The sequence below is a fragment of the Meleagris gallopavo genome, chromosome 7 (genome assembly GCF_000146605.3).
Source record: "Meleagris gallopavo isolate NT-WF06-2002-E0010 breed Aviagen turkey brand Nicholas breeding stock chromosome 7, Turkey_5.1, whole genome shotgun sequence".
NCBI classification, from domain to species: domain Eukaryota; kingdom Metazoa; phylum Chordata; class Aves; order Galliformes; family Phasianidae; genus Meleagris; species Meleagris gallopavo.
The window spans coordinates 9,065,783-9,092,399 of record NC_015017.2 but is presented as its reverse complement, the minus strand read 5'-3'; the positions used below and the strand labels follow the sequence as shown (position 1 = coordinate 9,092,399).

General features: G+C 37.6%; 1 long non-coding RNA gene across 1 annotated transcript; it reads left to right on the top strand.

Annotated features, from left to right (window-relative positions):
* Positions 1-9,425: 9,425 nt before the first annotated feature.
* LOC109368480 lies at positions 9,426-24,880 on the top strand. Its single transcript, XR_002116552.1, has 3 exons — positions 9,426-9,481; positions 10,202-10,322; positions 24,545-24,880. It is a non-coding gene; the product is annotated as an uncharacterized LOC109368480 (long non-coding RNA).
* The last annotated feature ends 1,737 nt before the right edge of the window (positions 24,881-26,617 follow it).

The following is a 26,617-nucleotide window of genomic DNA, read 5'->3' as shown; positions in this document are numbered from 1 at the left end:
CACGGTAGCCAACAAGTTTGAGTTTGTGCGGATGTTCAACCTGCTTCTGCATTGTGCAAGGCTCCGTGGTCTGGCAAGCTTTCATCCTGGGTTCTTCCTTTATTTGTCTGTTATTGAGTTGGAATGCTGAAAAGTCTCATTATTGTTTGGGAAACAAAAGGAAATTTTAATGCCTACTTTTCACACTCACAGAACCTCCTTTGTAGAGACTGTTTTCTGTCTACCATTAGCAGTATATTATACTTGCTTCAGTCTTCAGTGAATATAAGTGCCAAAGCAAATTTTACCTAATAAGAATATCCATTACTGGTTGACTGCGCTGTAGTCACGTAAAATACCAATTGTGGGCACAGATAAGCAACAATCTTCGAATGATAACACAATCAAAGTTCTTAAATTTTTTATATAAGCTATTTTAGTCTGTTAATTGCCACTGGATCTTGTCTAATTTTTTATTTTGTTTGCATCCAAAGCTATTTTAGATAAGTACCATCATAAAAATAACAGAAAGGGCTTGGACAACTATTAACACTGCGAAAGGTGAGACAAATCCTAAGTCTTAAAATAAAAAGCATGATCGATGCTACTGATTTATATATAACACGAATGAGAAAAATAAATTCTACATGGCTGAGAAACTAGAATTTCTTCATTTGTCAGCCTTCTCTTCCCAGCTTCCTGACAGCCTTGCCCATCAGAGCACATTTGCAGTTCTCCCGGATGCTTCAATTTGTGTTACAGCATCCGTTTTCTGAAACGCGATAGTGTTTCAGGTCACTGAATGAAGTGAAACAAAAACTGTTGTGCTGTGTAATACAATTTTTGACTGGAAAGAGTTTCCTTCAGGCTCATAATTTAGCTAAGTACTTGGTAAAATTAAATCCACTTATGAGAGAAAATAACATTATATCTAATGCAAAAATTACAACATTTTTTTTCCACACACAGAATAGAAATATTTCATTACTACAACTAGAGAAAATCTCATATTAGCTCCATTTGTTTTCAAATCCTTGTCAAAATGGAAACACTGGTGGTAGATAAAAGTGGGAACGAACCGGTGCTCTGTGCTCCTCTTAATCACCTTAAAATCAATTACATAAAACCTCTCGCTTTGTTGCCATCACTGTTGCTACTGAAGCGCATGTGAATTGCATTCATGTCTGTGGCATCAAGGCTGTGACAAGATGATCAGACAAAGTCAGATTTTGTGACGTGCCTATAATACCCAAATGATAATATTCTGATCACTTAGAAATAATACTAGTTTTAAAGACATTTCAGGGTAGGAGTGAAATATGTGGTTGGTGGAATCTCATCAAATGATTTTACAAGCCTGTGTACTGGGCTTGGCTATACAGCTTTGTGCATATGCAGCCATGGAATAGTAGTTATACTAAGGAGTATTTTCATGCTTTGTTTGCTGCTTTTTTATTTCCTTTTTTTTTTTTTTTTTCTTATTTATTTGTTGCAAAGGTGTTCTGAAGGACTTCTGTGTATGTGGAACTGAATATCAAGTAACTAAGCAAGTGTTCCTCTTACACAGAGTCATCTATGTTGGAAAATTCCTTCACGATTAACAAGTCCAACCATGTGCTAATTTCACAACTGAAATGACAGAAGATTTGCTCTTTAATGAAGAACCATTCATTTTCTAAAGCTCTGAGGGAACTTCACCGTGAACCAAACTCTAAGTTTTGGTAAAGAAATGTGACTACCTGACTCCCGCGATATCACACTGAAATTTAGAGGCTTCCTATTTTCATAAAATTACAGAATCATAGAAGCCTTAGAGGTGGAAGGGACCTCTAAAGACCATCTAGTCCAACTCCCCTGCAATAGCCTTACCTTGAAAATTTCCAGGGATGGGGCATCTATCACATCTCTGAGTAACCTGTTCCAGCGCCTCACCACCCTCACTGTAAAAGACTTTTATATTAGCCTGCATTTCAAATCAATCTGTTGTGTTTTGTTTCTTTAAATTTTGCATCTTTCCAGTTACCAACATTAAAAGGAAGTTGTACTATAAGCATCATTTTCTTTTTCATTTAATGTTTTGGGATATATAAAGGCATACTCAGGAACATTCTTGAAGAAACAGAAAGAATTTTTTAGTTTCTTGTCTGAAAATATTATGGTATAGTAGCATATTTATTTAAGGATTTTGTTTGTTTTTGTAGTATAGACTAGAATTAGTATTTGTATAGCCTTTCGCTTCAGCTGTGCTGAGAACTTTGCTTGCTATTTACTTTACAGCATAGTGTATGTTGTTTATGTGTGTATGTTTATACAAACGCGAATATATCACATAACTAGCAGCAGATCTACAGAGGCGTCAAAAGATATTCATTGGGAACAAAATCATATCCTTGATGTATTTCTGGAGAGGATAGCAGTAGGTTTAGTGGACTGTCACTGAATAAAATGTTAAGAAGAGAGAGTAACTGAAGAATTTCTTGCATGGTGGGCTCAAGAGAGCGGTAGCGTATCAAGCACTGAGCAACGCGGTCGAATGATGAGGCCTTTCTGTTCCAAATTAGGGAGAGGCTCTTAGTATCCTTGTGAGTATAGCCTTGAGCACTTCTTGGAACACCATCCTATGTCAGTACAGCCCCACAGTATGCCCCAGATGCCTCTCATCCCTGTGGTTTATCATTTCTTCTGGGTTACAGATGAGCCTTGTCCGTTTCTGAGTACTGACCCAGCCCTGCACTGCTCAGGCAGCCTGAGCTTTGTCATTCAATTAAGTAGAAGAAGAATCATGACTGCTTAGAAGATGGGTTAATGCACAGGAACTGAAACCAGAGCTCTTGAATTACTGAAAGACGTAAGTCTGGGCTTCAGAAGATTTGGTTTCAGCACGTGTTGCCTTAGGCAACTTATTTTAGTGCTTGGCATTCTGTCTCCCACTTTTGCCAGATGGAAATAACACATCTTTTCATGTTTGTGTCTCATTCTCTGCTTTGTCATAATAGCTTGGGGACTTCCTCATGATATGTTAAAGAATAATTTTGGCAACATTGTAGGATTGCAATTTTTGTGTTCAGTTAGTGATAATAATTGTAGTACTATGCTACTAATTTCTGACACTGCAATTTTGGTCTTTGTGTATTACACCTACAATTTAAACTTCCTTATAAAACTTAGTACTTCAGACTTATAACAGTCTTATACTTTGCAAGGAAAATATGTAGAAGATTTTTTGAAGTCTAAACAAATCAAATGATGTAACTCTGAATTTTAATATAAACAAATTTTATTTGCATATACAATTTTGGTATCTAGTTTTCATGGGAGGTATATGGAAAGGATTCAACTGTTTTAATCAAATGCTACATGAGTGGAATCTGTTAAAAAAAGAGTCTCACCGGTATTTTAGTATAAATACTATAAATATAAAATGGTGAATTATAAATCTAAGTATTTAAAATCTATAAACTGTGTAAATTAATTGTAGCATTGTTTCATCACTTCAGATATGATTCCCATCAGAAACGCTGGTTTCCATTTTGCACTACAAAGTGTAAGGATAGTCAGGGACCTAAAACAGATGATGGAGGAGAACACGAGGGACCTGAATTTGTTTAGCCTTAAGAACAGAAGTTGAGGGAGAGTTTGTTAGTGTCTTCAACCGTGTAGCAGGACAGTATTGAGAAGAGAGAGCCATGCTCTCCCCAGAAAAGTGCAGTATTAGGGGAAAAGGCAACGGACGTGGAAAACTGAGATTGGACTTGAGAAAAAAGCATGTTTGACAGTGAGATTGTGATATTTCAGTCCTTCCAGGTTTTTGCCTAGACACATGTGCTCTGGTTACTTGAGGAACAAGATCTAAGTGGCTCTGCTTTGAGCATGAAATTGGATTAAATGGCCTCTGGAGGCCCTTCCAAATTATGTGATTCTGTGATACACATATATGCATAGATAAATACACAAAATATGAAAGGTAAAATGGAATTATCTGAGTTCGGTGATGAAGTGAAGCAATTATTTTATAAAACTTGATTGAAATCCGAATAAAAGGAGTAAAATCAACAGGGTAGGTGATTGTTTTAAGTAGATCATAGAACCAGGGCTAGTTACAAACACAAAGAGAGGTTATCCACGGATGCCAGCATTTACACGCAATGGTATTACAAACATTTGGAATTCTCCCTGGGAGTTTTTTACTCATCCTGTGCAGAATAAGATGTTGATAAAGGGTGATGTCTGGGTACTTAAACCGGTATTTAAACGAACAGTTTTGAGAACTTTGGTATAGTGTTTTAACTCTGGTACGCGGCTAATCCAAGATGTGCTAAGCTCAAATCCCAGACAAGTCCCCATGCAGAGAAACAAGCGTGAGTGCTGAGGAATTTTTTGAGGCTCCATCTTTGTGAAGCTGCCTGTGCCAATGAGAAATAGTCAATTAATTCCTCATATTGCTTTGTTTGTGTATGTTTTGCTTTACCTCTTAAACTGTCTGCATCGCAGACCACACAATATGTCACATTTGCCTTTTTTATTCTCTCCTTTACCCCATGAGGGGGAAGTCAGACCACTCTGGCAGGGCAGCGTAACAAGTAACAACTTGACTGCATGTACTGCTTAGCAGCAACCAAAATGCTGTTGTGTTATCAATGGTCTTCATCACAAATCCAAACCATATCACCATACCAGCCACTGTGAAGACAACTAATTCTGTCATATAAAACCTGTACCACCAAATATAGCTGTTTATTCTTTAGATGAGTTTCCTGGCACTCTCATCTTTCTTCCGCAGAAAGCTGTCTCCTGAATATAAAATGCTGTCTTTGATACAATGTGATCGTGCAGGACTATTGACTGAAAGATATCATCTTTATACATTCCTTAGAATTTCATAGCCATTTGACATTCGAAATATCAACTACTCATGTAATAGTATTTGTTATTTGTACAGTGATAGATGGATGTGCAAATCTGTATTGTAAGTATCCTTGCAAAATTTCATTTGGAGAAAAATATTTGTAGAAAGCTCAACACAGAAACAACATTATTTGAAGAAAGATAAATGTGCAAAAGTAACAGTCTTTGATACAAGTGAAACTGAAGGTGTTTTGAAAAAAAAACCAATTTTAACTCTTTTAATATTGTTGCTTTAATAAATGTATAAATTTAAATGTAATCTGGGAACTGAACAGATTTTATAGCCTAATTCCATTATTTAAACCACTCTGGGCTCTGACATTGAAAGCTACTATTCTCAGTGGAGTCAAATTGTAAGGATGAGTTATAATTTTGTAACGGAAACACTGACTAATCTTAGAGTATATGGAAGTTAATGGTGCCACATAATGCATTAGCAAGCATGTTGCTGATAAATAGGAATAAAATATTATTGGGTAGTCTCAAAGATCAGCACAGGAAAGATCTCAATTACAAAGTATCACAGAAAGAGCTAATTAGGTTTTCCTATTGTGTAAGGCTGAGCTGTGCATAGGTTGTTGTACCAGCAAAGCAGGAAAGGGTTGTGTCTGACTTCTGAAGAAACAGTGAAACCGGGTCTCCGCTGGATGTTCAGAAAGCAGTACAAAGCCTATGACAAAGGAGGAATCTTCAGCCTCTGTTATTCTCATGGTATTTGGCTGAAATTTGTTGCTTACCTCAGCCACCTGAACCCCAGCAGCTCAGCAGCAAGGACAAATTTGCCATCTTCCCCATGGATTACGGCAGGCTGAAACATGTTTCAGGTTGCACCTGAGGATCCTGCTGTTCTGCTGGGATGTTCACAGCAGCCAAATCTGTCCTTACCTCTGCTGTCCCACTGCTGGGGAGAATCAGACGCTCCCACCGTACACTTCCCAAAGACAGGCATCCCTCGACGTATGATCTTGAGAGCAAAAATGCAAATATCGTTGTGCCTCTCTCAAATGTAATTACATTGACAACTCTCATACCACCTACACACACAAATGGCATAAACATAGCTGCTGATGCACAACAAGCAGATGACAGAGCTGAAAAAAGGGCTCCCTCACGTAACATGTCTCTTCAAAAAACATGTAATGTTATGGGCAAAGTATGGTGACTTACACTGACTTTAGGCTGATTATTTTTATAATTACTCTTGCAATGCAACTTCCAAATCACTTCTGGTATACGAGTGCATAGTATGGATATTTCATACTTACATGAGGGGCTTCGGGTAAATTGTCTCCTTAGAAGCATAATATATTATTAAAACAAAGATTGTATGATCATATATCAGACTTTTATTTCTGATTTAAACACAGCAGTCGTTCATTAAAGACTGGATAGGGCCCTCAGCAGCCTCATCTAGAAGGTGGTAGCCTGGTCCACGGCAGGGGGGTAGAACTGGAGGATTTTTAAGATCCCTTCCAACCCAAAACATTCTGTGTTTCTATGCTAAATCTGGAATAGCAATGGCATATATTTATTGTGATCTAGGAAAAAAAGAAAAAAGAAAAAAAAAAGAGCTGGAAATTAATCTAAGATATGTCGGCTAAAAAAATAATGATAAAAAAATAGGGTATTCACATGAAGTGAGAGACATGTAAAATTGCCTTCACCAGCAGAGCTGAGATCTGCACCAGGCTGCCATCTTGCCTGTTGCTGGGCTGTGCTCCATCAGGGCTACACACACAGCCCCAAACAGGCGGGTTCAGGGGACCTCTCTTGTGAGCAGGGATGTATTCAAAATATGCTAGGGCACTGGTAAAAGCTGTTCAGCTCAACATTAGTTATTTAAATAAAATGCTGCATGTTCCTGGCTGATTATTATTTGAGAAATCATTCTTTCATTTTTGAGTTGACTTTTTATACCTGTGTCCTGATAAATAAGAACACTTCTATATTCTTTCAAGTGTCAGTCACCTGATTTTACAAAACCAACATTTTACCTAGGCTTCTGCAAATTCATCAAACTTTGTTTACGAAACTTATGGTCAGGAGAGCCTAGTGGAAATGTACACACTGCAAGCTGCTGCCAAGCGGGTTGTGGAGTCTCCTTCTCTGGAGATACTCAAGTCTCGCCTGGACGCCTACCTGTGCGACCTGGTGTAGGGAACCTGCTTTGGCAGTGGGGTTGGTCTCGATGATCTCTAGAGGTCCCTTCCAACCCCTACAATTCTGTGATTCTGTGATTCTTTTTAAAACTGCTGTTCTTCAACAGAGCTGACCCAGAAGTGTCTTAGTGAAGTTAATGTCAAGCCAGTTCATTGTTTCTGATACAATTATGTGTATGCTACATGACAGCTGGCATTTACTAGGAACTGTCATGTCTTTCTATGTACAAGCCAATTCCAGATACAGCAAAAGCATTTCTCTTTTTCTTGAAGACAGAATATTGAGCCTGAGAATTCTGTTGCAAAAGGTAGCTTGTTGTGGTAGGTCAAGGAATGGTGTTCTATAAATCCTCTGAGCATCCAGATTTTCAGTTTCTTCTCCAGCTTGGACCTGGAGAGTGAAGACGAACAGAAAAGAGGGAGATTTGTAGACTCCTTTCTATTTCGTTTCTTCAATCTTTGGTAGAGGACCTTTGTATAAATGCTTCCCTGAATGCCTAACTGTTTGCTGCCTAGCAGCAAATATATAATTAATATACACCTGTGTCAGATATAAATAGCAACAGATATCTTTATATAGCATTGATCTGCATTTTGCTACCACCCACATGCCGATTGTTTTCCTTCAGCTGGTTGGGATGCACATGTATTAAAAGAACTCAACTCTGCAGCCGTATCTTTCCTTATGAAAATAATCTGCCCTGTCTGATAGCAGAAGTGTAATATTTCTAGCATTGAGTCTGTCTGTTTAAAACCTCCTTTTTAAAGCATGGTACAATAAAAATGAATAAGGAAATTGGAAGAGGAAGGGTTGGAAGAAGCTGCCCCCAGAACTCAGTGATGGATAAAGCCAAGAGGGCATGTTGTAATCCTAAAAAAAAAAAAATAATAAATTAAAAAAATTGAAAGATCAACAGTGAGGATTATGATTTCCTCAGCTTCAAATTTGCCTTTAATCTTGGTGCAGCCAACAATTTGCGTTGCATTTCTCTCTGTCTGTTTACTTTTTCCTTATTCCTTCTTTTTCCTCTTTTTCATTTCTGGCAGCGTGAGTGTAAATCTGTAGTAATATCTAAATCTCAATTTTAATAACGATAGTAGTTCTAGATCTGACTTTCCCTGACTTGGCTAAGCCAGCTTGGTGATAGCAGCAGCAGGGCAGCGTGCCCTGCAGCTTGCAGGCATGAGCTGAGACAAGTTGGGCTCTCCTGGCCTATAGCATGCACGCGTAACATTGCTCAGAAAGATCGAAACAAAACAGTTTTTCTTTAAATAATAGCAAAAGACTTGTCTTGGGAAATGTTCCCTAGGGTGTATTTATAGAGCAGAAATGGTTTATATTCATTGTTAATTAGACCTGCTGAAGATAGTAGTCTTCCTATGAGTTGTGTTAGTGGTTTGATAGGTATTTCCATAGAATTTTCCGTTCTCCACTGTGAGAATTGCATTACTGACTTCCAGCACACTCAATCGTTATCTTGAATAGATAGGAATTAGTTTAAAAATGTGAATTTCTTCATGGATTGAATATCCTCAGCTAATAAACACTGCCTTTAAATTTCTTCCGTTTTGCTTCTTTTTTCAGTTCATTTTAAGTGTCACTTCTTTACTACATCTTGACATTTAATATGAAGCATTTCATCTACCAGAAATACATCCGAGTTTTCAGTTCAAGAGTCCAATTAAGAAAATGCTCCCAAGTGCATTCATTTTCCTTTATTGAACTTCAAGTTCTCTGCAATGTCATGTACAAGTTTAAAATCAAGACTTTTGTGGAAGAAATTGTTCTAATCTAAAATATCACCATGTCTTCCTCACTGTGTTTCCCTACCCCCAACACCTGAGGCAAAATAGATACTGCATCATCGAAATTCGTCTTATTGCCTTTTTTTTTATTATTTTTTATATATATATATATTTTTTGTACAGGTATTTACACAGGCATCACAAACACTTGTATGTTGGTAAAGGTGTTCATATTCTCTTTAATTCATACGAGGATAAGGGCATGTAAAAATGTAATATTTTTTAATGCAGTCTGTTAAAAAAAAATCTTATTAAAACTTTGTTTTAATGACTTTCATACTTGTGTTAAACAATGGTTGATGGCTAGTAATGACAAAGATCAGGCTTTCTCCTTTGGGTGCTGGAACAAACTAAAGATACACAGCAACAAATAGGTAATCTATTTTGCAGGAAAACCTGTGTTGCTCTATGGGAACTGTTGAGTCACAGCCTGAACAACTGATGTACCATTTGAGACAAACACTGAGTCAGTTGTGGGAGCACAGGTGAAGGCAATTCAGCTGTGTGACCGGAAGGGGTGGAGCCTGGCTGCCCCACTCCTAGACCCATTTAAGGGCTGACCTGCGAGGGTGAAGAGTTTTTCTCTGGCCATTCTTTTCTTGTGGGGTATTTTCTGTGAGCCTAGGATATGGGTAGGTGTTTCATTTATTTTTGGTTATTCTTTTGCATCACAATAATCTTTCTAGTTATAGATCCTGTAAAATACCAACTTAACCATATCACCCTGCTAATTGCATGTTTGTTGAGCGTACAGCCACAAACTGATGGTTTTTCTAAAGCTGCTTAGGTATTTCTTCTGTTGTCCTGATTCTCTCCTCAGGAGCCACAGTCTGTTGTAGCTTTTTAAGTATGATAACATTTCTGTGTTGCTGTGGTTTTTCAAGGAAATTCATGAAAAATGGGAATGGAAAAAGTAAAACCTTTTAACTTGGGAAGTTGAAGTAGAGAAATGGATTATTGGCTTTGATTGTTGCAAGTAGATGAAGCAGTTGGATCACTAAGAGGAAATGGGGTACTTTCAGTTCCCTTGGTGCTATGTGTCCTTTTATTATGAAGAACCCATCACTCGTTCCACCAGGCAAATGACCGTTCTGCCTATGGTACAAGAAATTTCATGTAGTTTCTTTCAACTGAATAATGCAATATCAGACAGGAATGTTTATTTGTTAAAGCACTTCGAAACATTGAGGGTTTTTCCTTTAGCTCATATCTTTAGAATGAGTTGCTATTTGTAGGCTATTCTTTTGGGACTCAATATTATGCATTATTTTCATTAAAAAAACAGTTTTAAGCGTGTGATATTTTATGTGTGGATGGATGCAAAATTTGAGTGAAGGAATCTCTGTTTTCAGATGTATAAACCAGAGAGCATGCTGCAGTCCTGTTGTCATTTCCTTGGTCCTCTGACCAGGGCAAACTGGAGACAAGACATGGAAGGATACACACTGAAGAAGAAGGGGAATTAAAGTCCTGGTGAGTACAACTTATTTGTATTGTAAAGTTTTATGAAAGCCTGATTTTGTAAATTGCTCTTGAAAGTTTTGTTTTGTTTACTGCTAATCCCAAGTATTTCAGGGTAGAAAATCTCCACCCTGTTTCAGTGAGTGACAGGATGTTTGTTGTGGTTATTTTTTTAACAGAGGTAGGTATCTCTAACAGACATACAGGAGTAGAAACTCCATTCATGGCATGTGAGGTCTGGGATTAGAAGCCTTCGTCGTGATTTAATTTAAGGGATTAATAGCTAGTCCAGCTCTGAGGCCTTCCTTTAGAATGAGAGTTTACTCCACGTAAACATGGGCAAAAAAATAAATAAAATGACTATACAAAATCAATTTATATACAGTAAAACATATTAAATATACATTTCTTTGGAGTACAAGTTAGTGATAAACGATTTTGGTCAGCATATATTCATTCAATTATTAATTTCTATTTATTTCTGTTTTATTTTTATTTTTTATTGTATTTTTTATTAATGAAAATGTAAGTGTTGTACTCAACATTCAGACGACTCATTTTTCATGATAAATAAAATGTTTGTTACTATTGTAATAAACTAACCTTTTTTAAGAGAGACTGTTTAAATACTATAGTCTTTCTAGAGCTTTTCTAGTGGTTGCTGGTTGTTCAGGGCTTTTACCAGTTTGGCTTAAAGTAAACAATACAGCATCAAAAGTTAAAAGCTTGTTCAAGCAGTCTGAAATTGCAGTGACTGAGGTAACAGAACACAGAACAGAACGTAGAAACCATTTGGGGTGTTCAAAACCTGACAGAAACAAGTGCCAAATGAATTAAAAAGGAATTTGATTTTACTTATTACTCCTTGAGTGATAATTTAGCTGAATAAAAAGCAGCTTGCTTTCTACAGGACAACTCAATTAGTACACTGCATTGGCTGTGTTTTTTTTCATGTACACAACCCATGGTTACATGAGTGCAATCAGAGGAATGATCTTTGACTTCCCAGGAAACTGGGTTAACTGTTGACTTGTGCGAACTCCCACTAACAGCATTTTCCCTGCCATATTTCACAACGATGAGAACACCTACTGTGGTGCGTTGGCTGCTACATGTGGTTGTGCTCAGTTGCTTTGCCAATGTCTTCTGCCTGTATTTGGTGTCTAATGCAGCTTCTGGGGATCTGAAGGCTCCAGCTCTCCCAGCTAAGCTGGAATGTTTCCATTCATGTTCTGTACATTGAATTCTCATTAGAATGGGAGAGTACTTTAGTTTCTAAGTGTCTGTTCAGTTGTAACTCTGCTCAGAAGGCAGACTAAGTAATTTCTTTCTTACTGGACCATATTAGCCTCTGCATAAATTTTATTCGCTTTGGGATGTTGAAGCTTGTAGTAAGAGAACTTTGCTTTTCTGTAGCTATAAATTTATTGTATCAAGAAGAAAAGGTCAGACTAAGTCGTCTTCTGCATTTGGGAGATATTTGATGTCCGATGACTTGGAATACTGGCTTGTGAAAGGACTGGCTCCATGTAAGATGAAAAACAAATGCAATATTGTTTTTCAGTTTTTAATGGAGCTACCAGGTATGTTGAAATTGTATTACAGTAAATTTACTGTGCTGGAGCATCCTGTGATGCCATTAAAGTATCAGGATCTTTGTTCCCTTCCCCTAAAGGAAGATTAAAAACAGTGAAAGCCCTGGTACTATCAGGTTGGACTGCAAGTCTCATCTCTTCTGCAGAATGTTCCCTGGTAACTGGAGCAGAAGCAGCAGCCTGCGGGGCCCCCAGGGCTGCTGGCAGGCAACAAACCCCAGAGCAAGGCAGAGATTTCATTGCCCCTTTTAGACAGATTCCATGGTCCCAAGCAGCAGGCTGATAACATGACCTGCATTCAGCAGCTGTAGGAGACCAGGGGACTGATAATGAATGGTGAAACAGAGCCCAGAAGTGGCTGGACGCCTAGCAGCGCTGTCATTATCTGGGAAAATAGAAGAGCTACCTAAAGCACAGGTTTAATACTCAAGAAATAACTGCCATTGCACACACAGAAAAGATTTAAGAGAGATTTGTCCCCTGATGATTAGCAGGTCATTCCATTTGTAAGCTCCAAATCTCAGAATGTTTATAGGATATGAGAACTTCTGTGATACGTTTGCCCAAAGCCAGATGAATAGCCTTTCTAGTGCTGTCTGCAACATTTGATCTTTCTAGTACTCAGAGTTGAAAACTGGCTGTCCTTTTGATGCAAACAGAATAATCCATATTTCTCATGTACTCTACAAATTTCTTCTTTGGCCTAAACTTTTCAAGCACCAGCTTTTGTTGCTAGCTGCAAACCTCTGTGTTACTTTGGACCTCTTGCATGATGTGATGTGTGAAAACCACACTGTAGTCTTGGAGCTCTTGACTTGTTTTGCTGTTGTTTTCTAAGCTAGGTGGATAACTCAGAGACTCAGGGTGCTCCAAATCCGAAGAGATTGCCTCTGTTCCCAAAATAGCAGGGAAAATAGTGTTAGCAGCACATCTCTAGAGTCACCCTATGGAAAATCACACTAATGAGCAGCAAGTCAAAGGGATGCCCCCGCAGCTGGGATACAGGGTGTCAGGCAACTGTTCCTGCCCCTATTATGCTTTTTGGGAGCATTAGCTTTTCTAGGAGGTTATTTCTGTGCATGGGCCGTCACAGGCAACAGCCCTTCATGGTCTGGCTTTGCTCGTGACAGACTGTGCGAGGCCCACTCACTCATTAAGTCTCATGGAAAAAGATAGAAACCTTTTATTGGCCATCTGGCATGGAGATTTTCCATGCTTCGTTCCTGCGTAAACTAGGCTGTATTTTAGTTTCGCCTCTAAAGTTCTCAGACCGTAATATCTTTCCTTTATTTTCAAGCATATTTTTAATTTGGAACAAGACTTCATCTTCTAATCTTCAGAAATTTATTTTTATTATTAAGTTTCACCTTGGGTCTTGCTGTTCCTTCCTTTGAAGTCAATGTGCTCTTTCTCATCTAGCCTTTTTCCATCTGGTAGATTTTCATAATTCACTGAAGATTTTTAGAGCCATCTGAGTTTTTGTTTTTTTTTTGTGTTCTCAGCCTCGCATGGAAGGACCTCAGGGTGTATCTTCCAAGGTCTTCCATCTGATCCAGTTGAGCAGAAGCGTCTTCGTGCAGTTTTCCTTTAAGCTAGCTATGGATTTTGATGTATGCTTCTATAAATCTTTCACACAGATGCTAGTTGCCTCTTCCCTATGAAAGTCTTGACAAGGGTTAAAATGAGAGCTCCATGTTGAAGAGACAAGTTCACATCTTATTTAGCCAAAATAGCTGTCATGTCAGCTAAAATTTAATGCAGAAAATGCCTTTTTAGAGTGAAACATAATGAAAAGGCGGTACTGCAGGCAAGGAATTGTTCCTGCTGATCCTGTCCTGGGTGTGTTCATGGATTTGAAGGTGAGTGGCAAACACTACCTTAGCAGTGGGTACCTTCCCTCCTATGTGGGCTTTGCTGTGCCAAGCACAGAGGAGCACTTTTGAAACATACATAATGCGAGTTTCTTTCTGTCCTTGAAGCCATAAGGCTTCTAATAAAGTGAAACATGCATCCATGGATGGTAAATTTTTCTTCCCATTAAAGTATTTAGGACCTTGTATTAGTAACACTATCCATTTCTCATACTATTTCATGCACTGACACCCAGGTGCACTCTATTTCCTTCCTGAAAGATTTCTCAAAGGTGTAGTCATAGCTGTCATTTTGGATATAAATTTTCTATGTTGAGAGAGACAGAACTCTTAGTGTGATTCCCAGATGTCCCAGCGGGGAGAGGCTTACTGGTAGCAGCAATGTGCTGCCTTCAGCAGTGAGGGGAGTTCCCCAGAGAGGCACCACTTGGAACGAAGGTGTTCCTGCACTGACACCTGTGTCATCAATCACTTCCACAATCCATGGGTCTTAGCTTTTTTTTTTTTCCATCTTTTGCTTCTTTTTTGTTACTTGAGTAATCTTTGTATTTAGCAAAAGGTAAGGGGTAGGATTCTGTTTCTTGTGCTTCACAAGAAACAGGTGCTGCTGTAAAACAAACAAACAAAAAAAAAAAAGCCAGTTGGAAGGTTGCAAAAATCTGCTTGCTCCGAAATAACTTTCCCTGTAGGAGCCACACCTAATCATATATATGTTTTATTATTTCTTTTCTAGGTGTTTTTGGATAATCATTTGACAGCCATAGTCTCTGTTTAAACTAGAAGGGTTATTAAAATTATGAAATAAATCATAGACTGTAAATTGAAGGGGAAAAAACTGCTTAGAAGCACAGCAGCTGTAAGGGTAAAAAAAAAAAAGAAGGAAAAAAGTACTGGAACCAAGTGCAGCTCTTTGTGTTAGAAGAAACATAGAAGTAATGCTGGATTGACCCTGAAGTTTGCGATGGTTTCAGCTTCACTGTCTTGTTGTAGTTGATGATGCAGTTCCTTTCAGCATACTTAAATGCTCTCTTTGTTTCAATTAAATGTTCCAAAACTCATTCCACCCTAACTTGCCACTTTTCTTCCAATGAGTACCAAAACAATTCTAGTTCCATTTTCAGAAGTCCTTCCTCTTAGGTCTTAATAATTGTATCTATTTCCTGCAACCATCAGTGGTATATTTAGGTTTGACATACTGTTATGCATTGTGGTTAATAATTTCCTGGGTGGATCTGTTGTTTATGGTAGCCTTTAACCTCAACTTATTTGGCGTGTTGTTATTGCGATGCTGTGTAAAATTAGCTTAAGACTCTTACCTTGCTGCTTTCCACTAATTAAATAAAAAAAAATGTATGCCTATACTTCATACATGCGCAATTCCGGTTTGAACTTAGAACTTGTTTGCAAGTAGACTACCATACTGCAGTCTCTTATTTGCTTTTGTATTGGCCTGAAGAAAACTTGAGGTGTTATTGATGCCAAAGAAGTGATTCTTACTAGAGTTCTTTCTTGGCTTGTCCTTATTTTGCAGTGCTCAAGGACAAGCAGGTACACATTTCTGTCATGATTAAATATTACTGCTGAGCTGTTCTAAAGTCTGTTTAGTCCTGAAACCATCACCAGAATCACTGAGTACCTTTAAGTTAGTAGCAAACGGTTGGGAGAGATGAATATTTTCGGTTTTGTTTCTTCATCTCAAAGAAGAAAGTAACTTAAAATATGAACAAGTGGTATTCACTAGAAAGTATTTAGACATAATTTCTTATTCTTTTCCACTGGAATTTACTTGCTTAAAGACAGGAAGAGAATGTAAAGATTTCTGAGGTTGCCCCATGTTGTGGCTGTAGCAGCCTGTAGCTTAGAGAAACAGCAGTGCTTCAACACAATACAACTCAATTGCTTCTAGCATATCTATATCCAATATGTATGTTTCTATATTATAAGTATTCTTCAGAAAGGAAATGACTGCTGATCGAATTGAAGAAATTATAAGCCTAATTAAAACCACAAATCCGAAAAGAGTATGTAATTTCTTCAGTCTTTGACTTTTCCTCGAAATTGAATTGTAAAGCGTTTCCTTTTATTACTAATATATAATAAGTATAATTCCAAAAAATAATAGACAGTTAAGAATAAGAATTTCATAGTTGTAGTGTAAAAACTATCTTTTGACTCAGAGAGGATTCGTTTTGATTCAGTTAATCTTTCCCCAGCGAGTCTTATTTTATACCTTAGTTCAGGGAGTTCGAATGACTAGAAAAGACGTTGGACACAGGGAGTCCAAGACACTGAAACTGACCGACCTCTTCTCCTCTGTCAACCTCAATTGTTAGAAAGCAACTCCTCTTAAAGTTAGGTTATTGAAAAAAAAATAAATAAAAAATTCTCACAAGGCATAGGAAAGTAGTAACATACTTGATCCTACACTGTGAGACTGTGAGAGAACTGGGTTGTTTTTTTTGTTGTTTTTCTTAAGTTAGGAGCATTTTTACTGTCATGAAAAAACAGGAAATCTGGAATTGGCTCGGCTGGTCTCAAAGCTATTTGATGAGATTCCTCTGCTGTTTTAAAGGAGTCATGGATCTCCATCCTTAAGGAAACCTGCTCATGACGTAAATAGTCGCCATCTCCTTAGTAAACTCAAACATCAGGGCTTTAGTAGTGGTGAGGTACTACTTCTGTTTCTGTGGCTTACATGCTGTTAAGCAATTTTGTGTACAAATTGTATCAGTCAGCAAAATGGTTTGTAATATCTGTTTTTGGAGGTGAGACTTAAAGTAGCATTTGCTGCTTATGATACCATCAGAGCAAACTAAATTTTAGCACCCTTGAAGTAGCAGGTGAGCAAGTGTAAAGTCTTTTATGAGGAGAAAAAAATTAGGAATATAGTTAGTACCTTGTTTACATCAAGTCCTTCTGTTTGAACTTATCTTTTTTTAAATAGTATCCCTTTCCATGAGAAAACTGTAAGTAGTTCAGTTGGATGAAATCAAATGGAAATGTAGAACCTGCTTAGAGGAGCACTTGTGTAATGACAACCAGGGAAAACCAACCACTAATGATTAAAAAGAGTTTATTGATTATTCAATAGTGTAATAGGGAGAATATTCTTAAAATCATGTGACGATGTGTAGCATAGACTGCTAAATCAGACATACTTTTATATCGTTCATTCCGAGGCCTAGTGAGATGTGCCCGATGCTTTCTCTTCTGATTTTATTTCTCTCTTGAAGCATTATTCTAATCACTTATTGACTTTTCTTCATGTTTTCATCACATCTCGTAAACAATTGGCCATAGTGTAATTATAAACACTTTGATTTTAATACTCAATAAACAGAGGCATAAAAGTGTAATGGACACCTGAGTGTTGTTATTAGAAAGAGGAAGAAAAAGAATTACTAAGCTGGATCACGTTGTGCTCTTTTCTACAAGGTATGGAAATAAAAGAAGGTTAATCCTGTTCAAGAGCAGCTTAAAATGTAGTGCTAGTATGAGGGCTTCTCCAAAAGTAACGCCTCTTTTAAGATGTTAACCTACAATGTCCGAAATGGATGTTGGTATTGTTGGGAAGGTTCACACTCTACTGCAGTATTCCATTACATTTTGTTGCCGTGTGACAGATAGCAGTAAAGCAGTCTGATACCACAGCGTCTGACATGGGAGTGCGTATGAAGCTAAGCGATATCATTGAATTCCTTCATGCAGAAAAAATGGTACACATTGATGTTCATTGACACTTGGTAAATGTTTATGGAGACCAAACAGGGGATGTGAGCATAGAAAAGCCGTGGGAGGTGCATTTCAGCAGTGGCAACAGTAACAATGGGTCACCTCCTCTGTTAATTATTTTTACGTGCATGGCATACAGATTCTTGTTCATCACTGGTGAAAATGCATGGCTAATTATGTTGATGGTATTGAATAAGAATGTTTTGTAGCTGTGATTCTGCTCTATCAAACGATGTTATTGTACTCTCTGTATCTATTGTAGTTTTCACAGGAATAAATAGGAGGCATTACTTTCGGAGCATCCTGCATAGCATTTTCTTCCCTTTTCACATGCTTTGTACTTAAGTTACGTATTTTACTCTCGTTTAAGGGGTAGGTGTTAGAAGTTGGATATTTTCATTCTGAGTCTAGACAAGATTATTGATGAGTCATTTCTCAGCTGTTTACCGTGGGGTGTGCAAAGTTACATTTTTGTGCCATTAGGACAGCACTCATCCTTATATACACAAAATGAGAATCTCTCTCCTATTGCCTTGATAAACTGCAAGACAATCTTTTTCTTATGAACTGGTGGTTATATTAAGTGCAAAGCTGTATTGCTTGTCCCATGGATCCATACATATTTCTAAGGCACCCATTACATTAATTGATGCAGTAAAGGAATATGATTCCAGAGACATGCAGAGCACAGCATGTTGTTGTTGAAAGATATTCTTTCTGTTCTTCTATGACAATTATTTTAAGAACCAACCGTTTCTTTAGTAGTAGATGTATTATATTTAGACTCCAAGAGATGAAATCTCTTACTGGAATTCTCCCCACAAGGGCTACCGTCCACAGATCATTTGTCTTCTGTGTATCTCTGAAGTTGTTTGTTAATTATGGTAGCAAAAGAATATGGAAGCTTAAATCTCACTTAATAAGAGATGTAACATTTGGAAATTCTATGTCCTCTTTAACGACTTATTTTTCAATAAAACTCATCATAGAGGGAGTTGCAGGAAGCCTTCAAGTCTTGAGTAATGATAATTGCTTGTGGCACAGGTTAAAAAAAGAAGTGTAAGAAATTTCCTAGCACAGCTGAACAAGTTGAGCTGGAAACAGATCAGAAAAAAGGGAGAAAATAAAAGCACCAAATTAATGAATAATCAAGGTGATGTTGTTGCTGTTGTTCTTAAATCAAACAAAAAGAATCCATTAAAATCTAAAGCACAGGAAAATCTATGAAAGCAAAATACTTCCTTAGACCAGAGGAAAAACAGTGTGTAAACAGGCAAAAGAGAGAAAACAATTTCACAATGTTTCTGCCTGGAAAAAGAAAGGGGGAAAGAGATAGTAATATTTCTAATTGCTGTGTATGCTCAAAATGTGATTTAGCTTATGGAGCAGATAGAAGCGGTCTCTGTAAAATATTAAAAAAAAAGGGAAAGAATATAGAGTGTCTGGAGCAGAAACCATTATCCCACTGGGAAAAGATAAGCATGCATATAGTTGTTATATGTCACTTGGATAGAGAGATCACTCATTTGTTACCTCAGGTTAGAGTAAACATCCATGTAGACAACTGATAACATTTATTTAGCTTTCCAAATAAACAGAGAGAGGAGAGAGTCACATTGCTCCTTTCTGCCTGAAGTCTATTACGCTTGTTTCTTGACATTTGTTTTGTTTGTTGTTTTAGATGTGCATTTCAAATTGTGAGGGGCTTGAAATATTTCTGCCCAAGACCCTATTTATCAAAATGATTAGTCAGAGGAGTTGTTTTTTGGGGGGAAAGTAGTTAAATAGCTGTCTGGCCTTAATACTAGGAGCACCCAGTAGTGCATGAAGGTTTTTTTGGCGAGCTCCTCGTTGCGTTCCACCTTCTTTGGTAGTAAGCAACGCGCCGTCTTTGCATCTTGTGCCCATTTCATCTTGGGCACCTCTGAGGTGCCATTAGGCTGCAAGGGTGCCGCTTTCTGCAGAAAATACTCATATCTCTTTTGATAACTCAGGTAATTGGCATTAAGTATTTGTACTTTTCAGAGTTGATTTTATTAAACAATTGAGTTACGTATGCAAACTTGTCATATTGTGATTTTAGTCTTGCTTTGGAACTTTTTGTAGGTTATTCTCTTTTGTACTAATACTAGCATATCACTTGAATATATTCTCCTCAGATGTTGTCATTAAAATTAAACTAAAATAATCACCTTACCAAAAACTGTGGCCTTTTGATAGTGTGGAAAATGATGGGTTAAGAAATTTTATTGGACTGGCTGAAATATTCTGATGGACACGTGAGGTGAGCAACCTAAAAGGATTTATTAATCCAAATGAAACATGAAGCTTAGCTGCAACTGCAGGTTGGAATATAAAACTTCAGAACAAAATACACTTTTCTTCTCTACAGTAATGAACCCTTAGCCTTGCAGTGTCCCAGGGGTGTGATTATCTCAGAAAAACTGTTTCCCCAGTTACGTCTTGTTGCATAAATAATCATCTCTTTGATGCAAAGGATAACTGTGGGAATGATGTAAGTTAAATATATTCTTCAGCAGTCTGACTTGCAAGGGAATAAACAATTTGCTGATACTTAGAGTGCTTAAACCACTTCCTTTGGTTTATGGGAAGCTTTATGCATTCTAGCCATACAAAAATTATTCAAATTTCATCAATAATATTTAAGTCACTTTCTTCATGTTGTTGTTTCTTATGTTTTTTTTATTATTATTATTTTTGCTAGATGTATGCAGCCGAAGCTCTAGTTAATATTGTTGCTATATAGCTCATATAGCTCTGTAACTTCAGCCATCACAGCACCAGAGAGAAGTTATGTCCTGAATATGGCAAAGCCAAACATGACAAACACATTAGTGCTATCACTATCGTTCTAAAAGAAAGTATATTACTTAGGTGAAATCCATCTTGGTTTGGAGGGAGCATAGAAGCTAACTTCATCCATCAGAATAATGCTTCAAGGAGCCATTACACAGCAGCTCATTTACGCGTGTCCAAGCTATATATAAACCAGCTGCCTTGCCTACTCCTAACAGTACTACTGGTAGCACAAGCTGCAAAATGCAGGAGGGACAGGAATGTACTCCATGTGCTTGTTTCAAGCTCTCTGATTGTGATAGCTCACTTTTGCTCAGTTTCCAAGCTTACTAGGTAACAACAGATGGATTCTGCATCCATGTCATTATTCTGTTCAATGTGGCAGAGTTGGCTTCTATGAAAAGGTTCCTGGGCCTCATGGTTCCCCACCCTCGGAATTGAATTGGTGAGAAACATCTCCAGAAGATCAGATTTTGAGCCTAGAAATCACAAGTTAGTGGCAGTGAGAAAAAATAATGGAGTCTATGGACTCAGTCTGAATTGTCTGCACTTCATAATTTTATAGTGTAATATCAATTCTCAAAATAAATTACAAAAATGTTTGAGCTCAAATGAAATCACATTCAGTGCTTATAAGTCCCTCCTCACTTCTATGACTCATCTAGTGTAATCATAGCTTATAGAGTCCAAATTTCTCCACTCTGAGTTTCCAGGATGGTTTAAATAATAAATTAAAAGTTAAAAAAAAGTAAATGCCAATGTCTTGCAGTCTCTGAGCTGTAGAGATCTTCATTCTGTCACTAACGTAAAAATGGCACGAGTTGCCTTGTCCAGCCATGTTCATATGTAGGAGTTATTTCATATGAGTTACTCTGTTGTATTCAAGCTGAATCTGTCCCTAATTATACAGTGACCAGCTGTAGCATTGCTCTCATTTTATAGGTCTCGTTATATTCTGGTTGTCCATTCTTATCTGTGACACTGTAGTATCTGCAGTTTTGCAGTTCACAGAAGATGCTAGTATTTCTAGCAAATTATCAAGTGTGTTTTCTGAGTGATGGATATCGATTAGATAGACTTGGTTACAAAAAGGAAGAAAAAGATACATTGGTGGAAAGGGAAGATGTGGCTTCATTGACTTGAGAAGTGATTGTGAAAGCAAAACTCTTTCGTTTTCTGTGCTTTCCTGCGTAGTCGGCTCTGTTCTATCCAGCAGGAGCAGGGAGTTGGTAGAAGAGAAATGAGAATCTCAAGGATAGAAATGAGAAGGATTGTTAGTAGTCAGAAGGGACCGGGAGGTCTGTAGATAAGAGAGGTTAGAAAATTATCCAGGACAAGTAACAGTGATGAGTACACAGCAAGCTAACAGTAAAAATTGACAAGTTTTAGGTTAAGGAAAAGCAAAATGTTGGTGGAAGATGTTTAGAAGAATGGTGTGGCCTTGGAGAAGTCCAGTTCTGTAGCTGCGCTAGATAAGACCCTTTGGTACAAGCTTTGAAAATTTTCAGTTAATGAGGCGGTGGACAAGTAATAGGGAAGGGACAAGTAATAGGGAAGGGTTTCTAAATATATACAAAAGAATCGAGAGAGTATTTAGCAGTGGCAGGAGAGGCAGATGGGGAGTCTGGGAGAGCAGATGGTGGCAAGCAGGGAGGACAGAGAGAGCTCCAAGTCTGGGACTGCAGCCTCTCACAAAGCATTATTGGTTGATCTCACTTGTTCCCATTCTAGTTGTAATAAAAACAATGACTCTAACTCCTAAGCTTCCCTTGCTCTAAAAAGGAAAACATCAGCCTACACCATAAGAATGCACTGTGCATAGGGCAGGCTGGCATCACACGTGTCCTTTCAGTACTCTTCTAATTAGCGTACTGAGAGAGAGAGGTACAGACACGGTATCTCTTCCCAGATACATTAAACTGAAAGTACATTTGCAATGCCCTCTCCATAATGTCTGGATTGTGGCCTAGAAGTTGAAATGGCAAATGAAGCTGATTGTGCCTGTCTATATGCCAGTGTATCTATCTTTAGTCACAAAGATTGGTTTTTGTACCTTTCAAATGTATGTTTGATTCAACTGTGTAAATCACAAGTGTTGCTTCAAAGACAACTTGAAAAATCTTAGAGTAATAACATTCCCTGTCTAAGCTAATTCTTTCATAAATAAAGGTAAACACAGTGTACTTGGAGAAGCGTTTAGATGACCGTGTCTGACCAGAACAGCAACCACCTGTGCATGCAAATTGTTCTCCATTTTCTTCTGATGCTAACAAAACTCATTGTTTCTGTCATTTTTTTCCCTCCCCCACAACTCCCTAATTCCCATATGCCTCATTCTAGTGACTAAAAAAGAAACCACATGCATAATTCCTTCATTATTTTGGAATAATTCAAAAGTATGTTTATAGGATCATCAATCACATTATTAAATAACAGTAGGCTTGTAACATTTCTTGGAGGAGTTACTTTTTCCAGCATAAATTCACTGGAAATTGTAGCATCCCTTTTCACTTTGCTGTACAGCTGCAAAACCATTTTATAATTAGGGGCCACGTGGATGGCCAGTGACTGCTAAATGTAGATTAATACGATGCAAGCCAGGTACATGCTGAAGGCATTTATTTATGTAGTATTGTTAAACTAGTCAGTGAATATGAGATTTTCTAAATTATGTATCAGTTTGTTTGCTTTTGTCTCTGATGTAAAAACTGCACACTTAGAGCTTCTTCTGGTAGAAATTTGATCCAGATTAGGTATGGTAAATAACGTACTTTTTCAGGCCAGCTTCACTCTTTGTATGCATAGTTTGTAGACTTGGAGATACGTGATCGGTGTTGAGCTTGCAGAGACCTTCCAGAATACTTGTGTTGGGACATACTTGGACTCTTATACCCAATTCACATTTTTAGGTTTTTATTGCAACGTTTCCAGGCAGTTTTGATCCACCATGAGACATGTTTACTAATTCACCATTTCATGGAGACACAACCACAGTGCATCCACAGGGGTTCAGGAATTCTCAGTTGATAGGACTTGGAAAGAATTCCTAGGCAGGATAATGCTTTCCTGCTGTATGCATTTACTTATATACAGCATTACAAAAGGATAGCATCTGCGTATGTCTGCAACTAGTAAACTGTTCTTAATGTTTCTGTTCAGTGAATTTCATCATAGTTTCAGATCAGTCCACCTTTTATTCTCTGGAAAATGAGTTTTAAGCTACTACGTTGTTTTGTAGCAATACGTCACCGTATTTGCCAAAGAGTATAGAACATCCATTACAGAAGATGAAAGATACTGTCATGTTTTTGAAATGGTTAATTTTGTCTTTGTCAAATAAAAATACACATGCTTCTAAGCAAGCTGAATTTGCACAAGTGAGACAGTAGCTATTGTGTTCTCCATCATTCTATTGTGACCAAGCACAATCTGCTCTGGAAGAAAACATTTCTTTCTCTTCCTCTCAAATAGAAACATTTGATTTTGAGCTATCTGTCTTTAAATAACTTTGAATGTCGTGGTACCTCCTTTGAAATCTCTGTTCCTGCAGCCTGTGTTCCTGCCTTGCACATACAGATTTTGTTTACCATGAGTAGTTGCTATTAGTATTCATGATGTGGTAGTTTCTAGGTGCTAATGGCAGTTACTATTTCAGATGTATTTAGCTTATTGTGTGTAATAACATAATTACTAAAATTAAAAGCTTTCCTATCAGAGGCACACGGGTATGAAGTAAGCTTTGGAAAAGGGAGCAAAATCGACAAGAAGTGAGGAAAGTTATTCTGACAGCGAGACATTTCATATGTCAGCAAAGCAGAAGGAGAGGAAGGTGTAAATGTGAGAAGCCAAGGGACCAGCAGGGTACCGCATTTGGTGTGCGAGATGACAGGGTTTAGCAGTAGGGGTGTTGAGGGAGATGGCTGGACAAGGAGATGCTGTATGGGACGAATTGTCTGAATTTGCTAACAGCTTGTATGTTATGACAGGAATAAACTGTTGCAATCCTTTTTTCCTTTTTTTTTTTCACTATTGGAGTGGGCACATGTAAATTTCATATGGTGTTTGCTGTCAACTTCATCTTCTCAGCTAGCACCTTAGGATGTAAGCAATAACTCCTTCACCATATAAAATCCTCTTAACTTAAATATCCTGCTTTTATTCTTTCTTTAGAGAGATAGGAAAAAAGAAAGAAAACTAAACCTCACTTCTTTGTTTCAAGTTCGGCTTGTAAATATGCAGAAAGCTACAGAAAGTGGGAGGCGATGGAAGATAAAAATCTACAGAGAAGAAATGAGACAATGTCAGCAAACCTTGGTATCTTTCAGGCGAGTAGGCAACCTGACAAACAGAAATAATGTAAACTGTGCCGGCATTAAAAATGCAACGCCTTCTGCTTATAAACAAGTCTGGATTGGTTTTGTTTGTGGCTCTTCGTTGGTTGGTTGTTTTTTAGATGATCTGTCCTTTTAGAAAGAATAACCAAAAATAAGACTATTTACTTCTTTAATTTTTTAGCTTGCATTTATCTGTTAGCAATCCATTTGACTGAGTTGTTTAGGAGACTGGGTCAGAAACAACTAACTCATCCAATAAAGCTCCTTATCTGGTGCCTGTGATTAGCACTATTCAAGTTTATCATGGAGATTGTTTCAGAAGGTGCCTAACAACCAGTATTTTGCAAAAACTTTGACAAAGAATTGTGAGTGTTAATTATATTTAAGAGAAATCTTTACAGGTTTTCATTACTTGGAAAGATAACAAACCAGTTAGTGATTTGCTTAAAAAACGAACAAACAAACAAAAAAGCCAACACAACAACCTTCCTTGTATGGAATGTGAAATGAGATGATTTGTAAATGACAGTGATGCAAGAGAGCTGTAAAGGAATTTCAAGATACTTAGGCGTACCTCTTTAGATATTCCGAGGATCTCACTTGTGCAGTTTCCTCTGGTATTTTTTTCCTAAACTCCTCCTAACTGTTTGGCATGATTTCTGAAGCAAGATCACTAGAATTGAAATCATTCTGTTAGTTCATTTTAGTAATACCAATGGCGGAGAAATAGTATTTCCTTTTATATTTAGTAATTTCTTGATTATGTGCTCTAGGATCATAGTGCTTCTCAGTGTGAGGAGCCAATAATGAACAAAACAGAGAAGCTGCGATAGGTGAAAACTGGCATCTGTACACCAGCAGTTCCTTAGCAAGTCTTCAGTGGTACTGGTCTGTGGTAGTGGTGAACTGGGATAAGCTGAGTTATTTGCAAAATAATTAGCTGCTCTAGCTGAGACAATGGCATAAAAATGGTTAAAGCAGTTCATTTACATGCATTAAATTTATTGTATTTATCTATCACATTTTTCAATGTAAACCATCTGAGTTTGTCCTTGTGCAGGTAGTATAACTACCGCTGTTTTCCATACAAGAAAATAAAATGCATCTGTACTTATATTAAATGCATTTAATAGAAAAGAGAATTAGGTTTCATTTGCTGTCTGCTAGTGAAATAACAATCAGAACACACAACAGTCCTTTCAAATGTAGGAAAAAAAAGAGGAAAAGGTGATACAAAACTTAATTTTCATCTAATATTAGTACAATATTTTTGGAGGTTAAAAAAAATCACTCTTATGAAGGTATATAATTTTTCAGTTATCAGAACAAGAAATTTGTAAGAAAGGTAATAAGTATTTCAGATGTAGGAAAAACTGCTGGTTTAATGTCTTTAGAAAATAGGCGGTGGTGATTCCGTCTTGACCTAGCCTACTTCTGCTACTCCAGGGTCATGTTATACTTAGCACAACCTGTAGAAGAAAAATTGGGGCACAAATTATTTTCCAGTTTTGTTTAGTCAGAAGGTGAGCAGTATTCGCTCCTGCCTGGAAAGCCTGGGCTTCGCCATGCAGAACATCTCTGAGCACAGGCCTCGCTGAAGTTCTGCTCCTTCTTCCGCTGACCCGGTTACAGTCTGGCACAACATGGCAGAGTGTCAAAATAGTAGCATATGCTAGAAAATATCCATAATTCATCCCATACCTCTGCTGTCAGGCAATTTGTGCATGTTCATTTGATTTTCCTTTAACAGCATATGCCATTTAGAAACATCATGGGCTGTGAAATTCAGGTTCTCTTTTTGGACGTGTTTCTTTTGCTGTTTCCAAGATTTGTTATCTGTTAGAAACTAGCTTTTTTCCACCATTTTTTAAGCTCATGTTTTGGGACACAGAACTGGGAAATAGGTTTTTCCACTACAGTCTCAGGAGTGCAGACTTGAGACTTGGCTCATCTTTGTT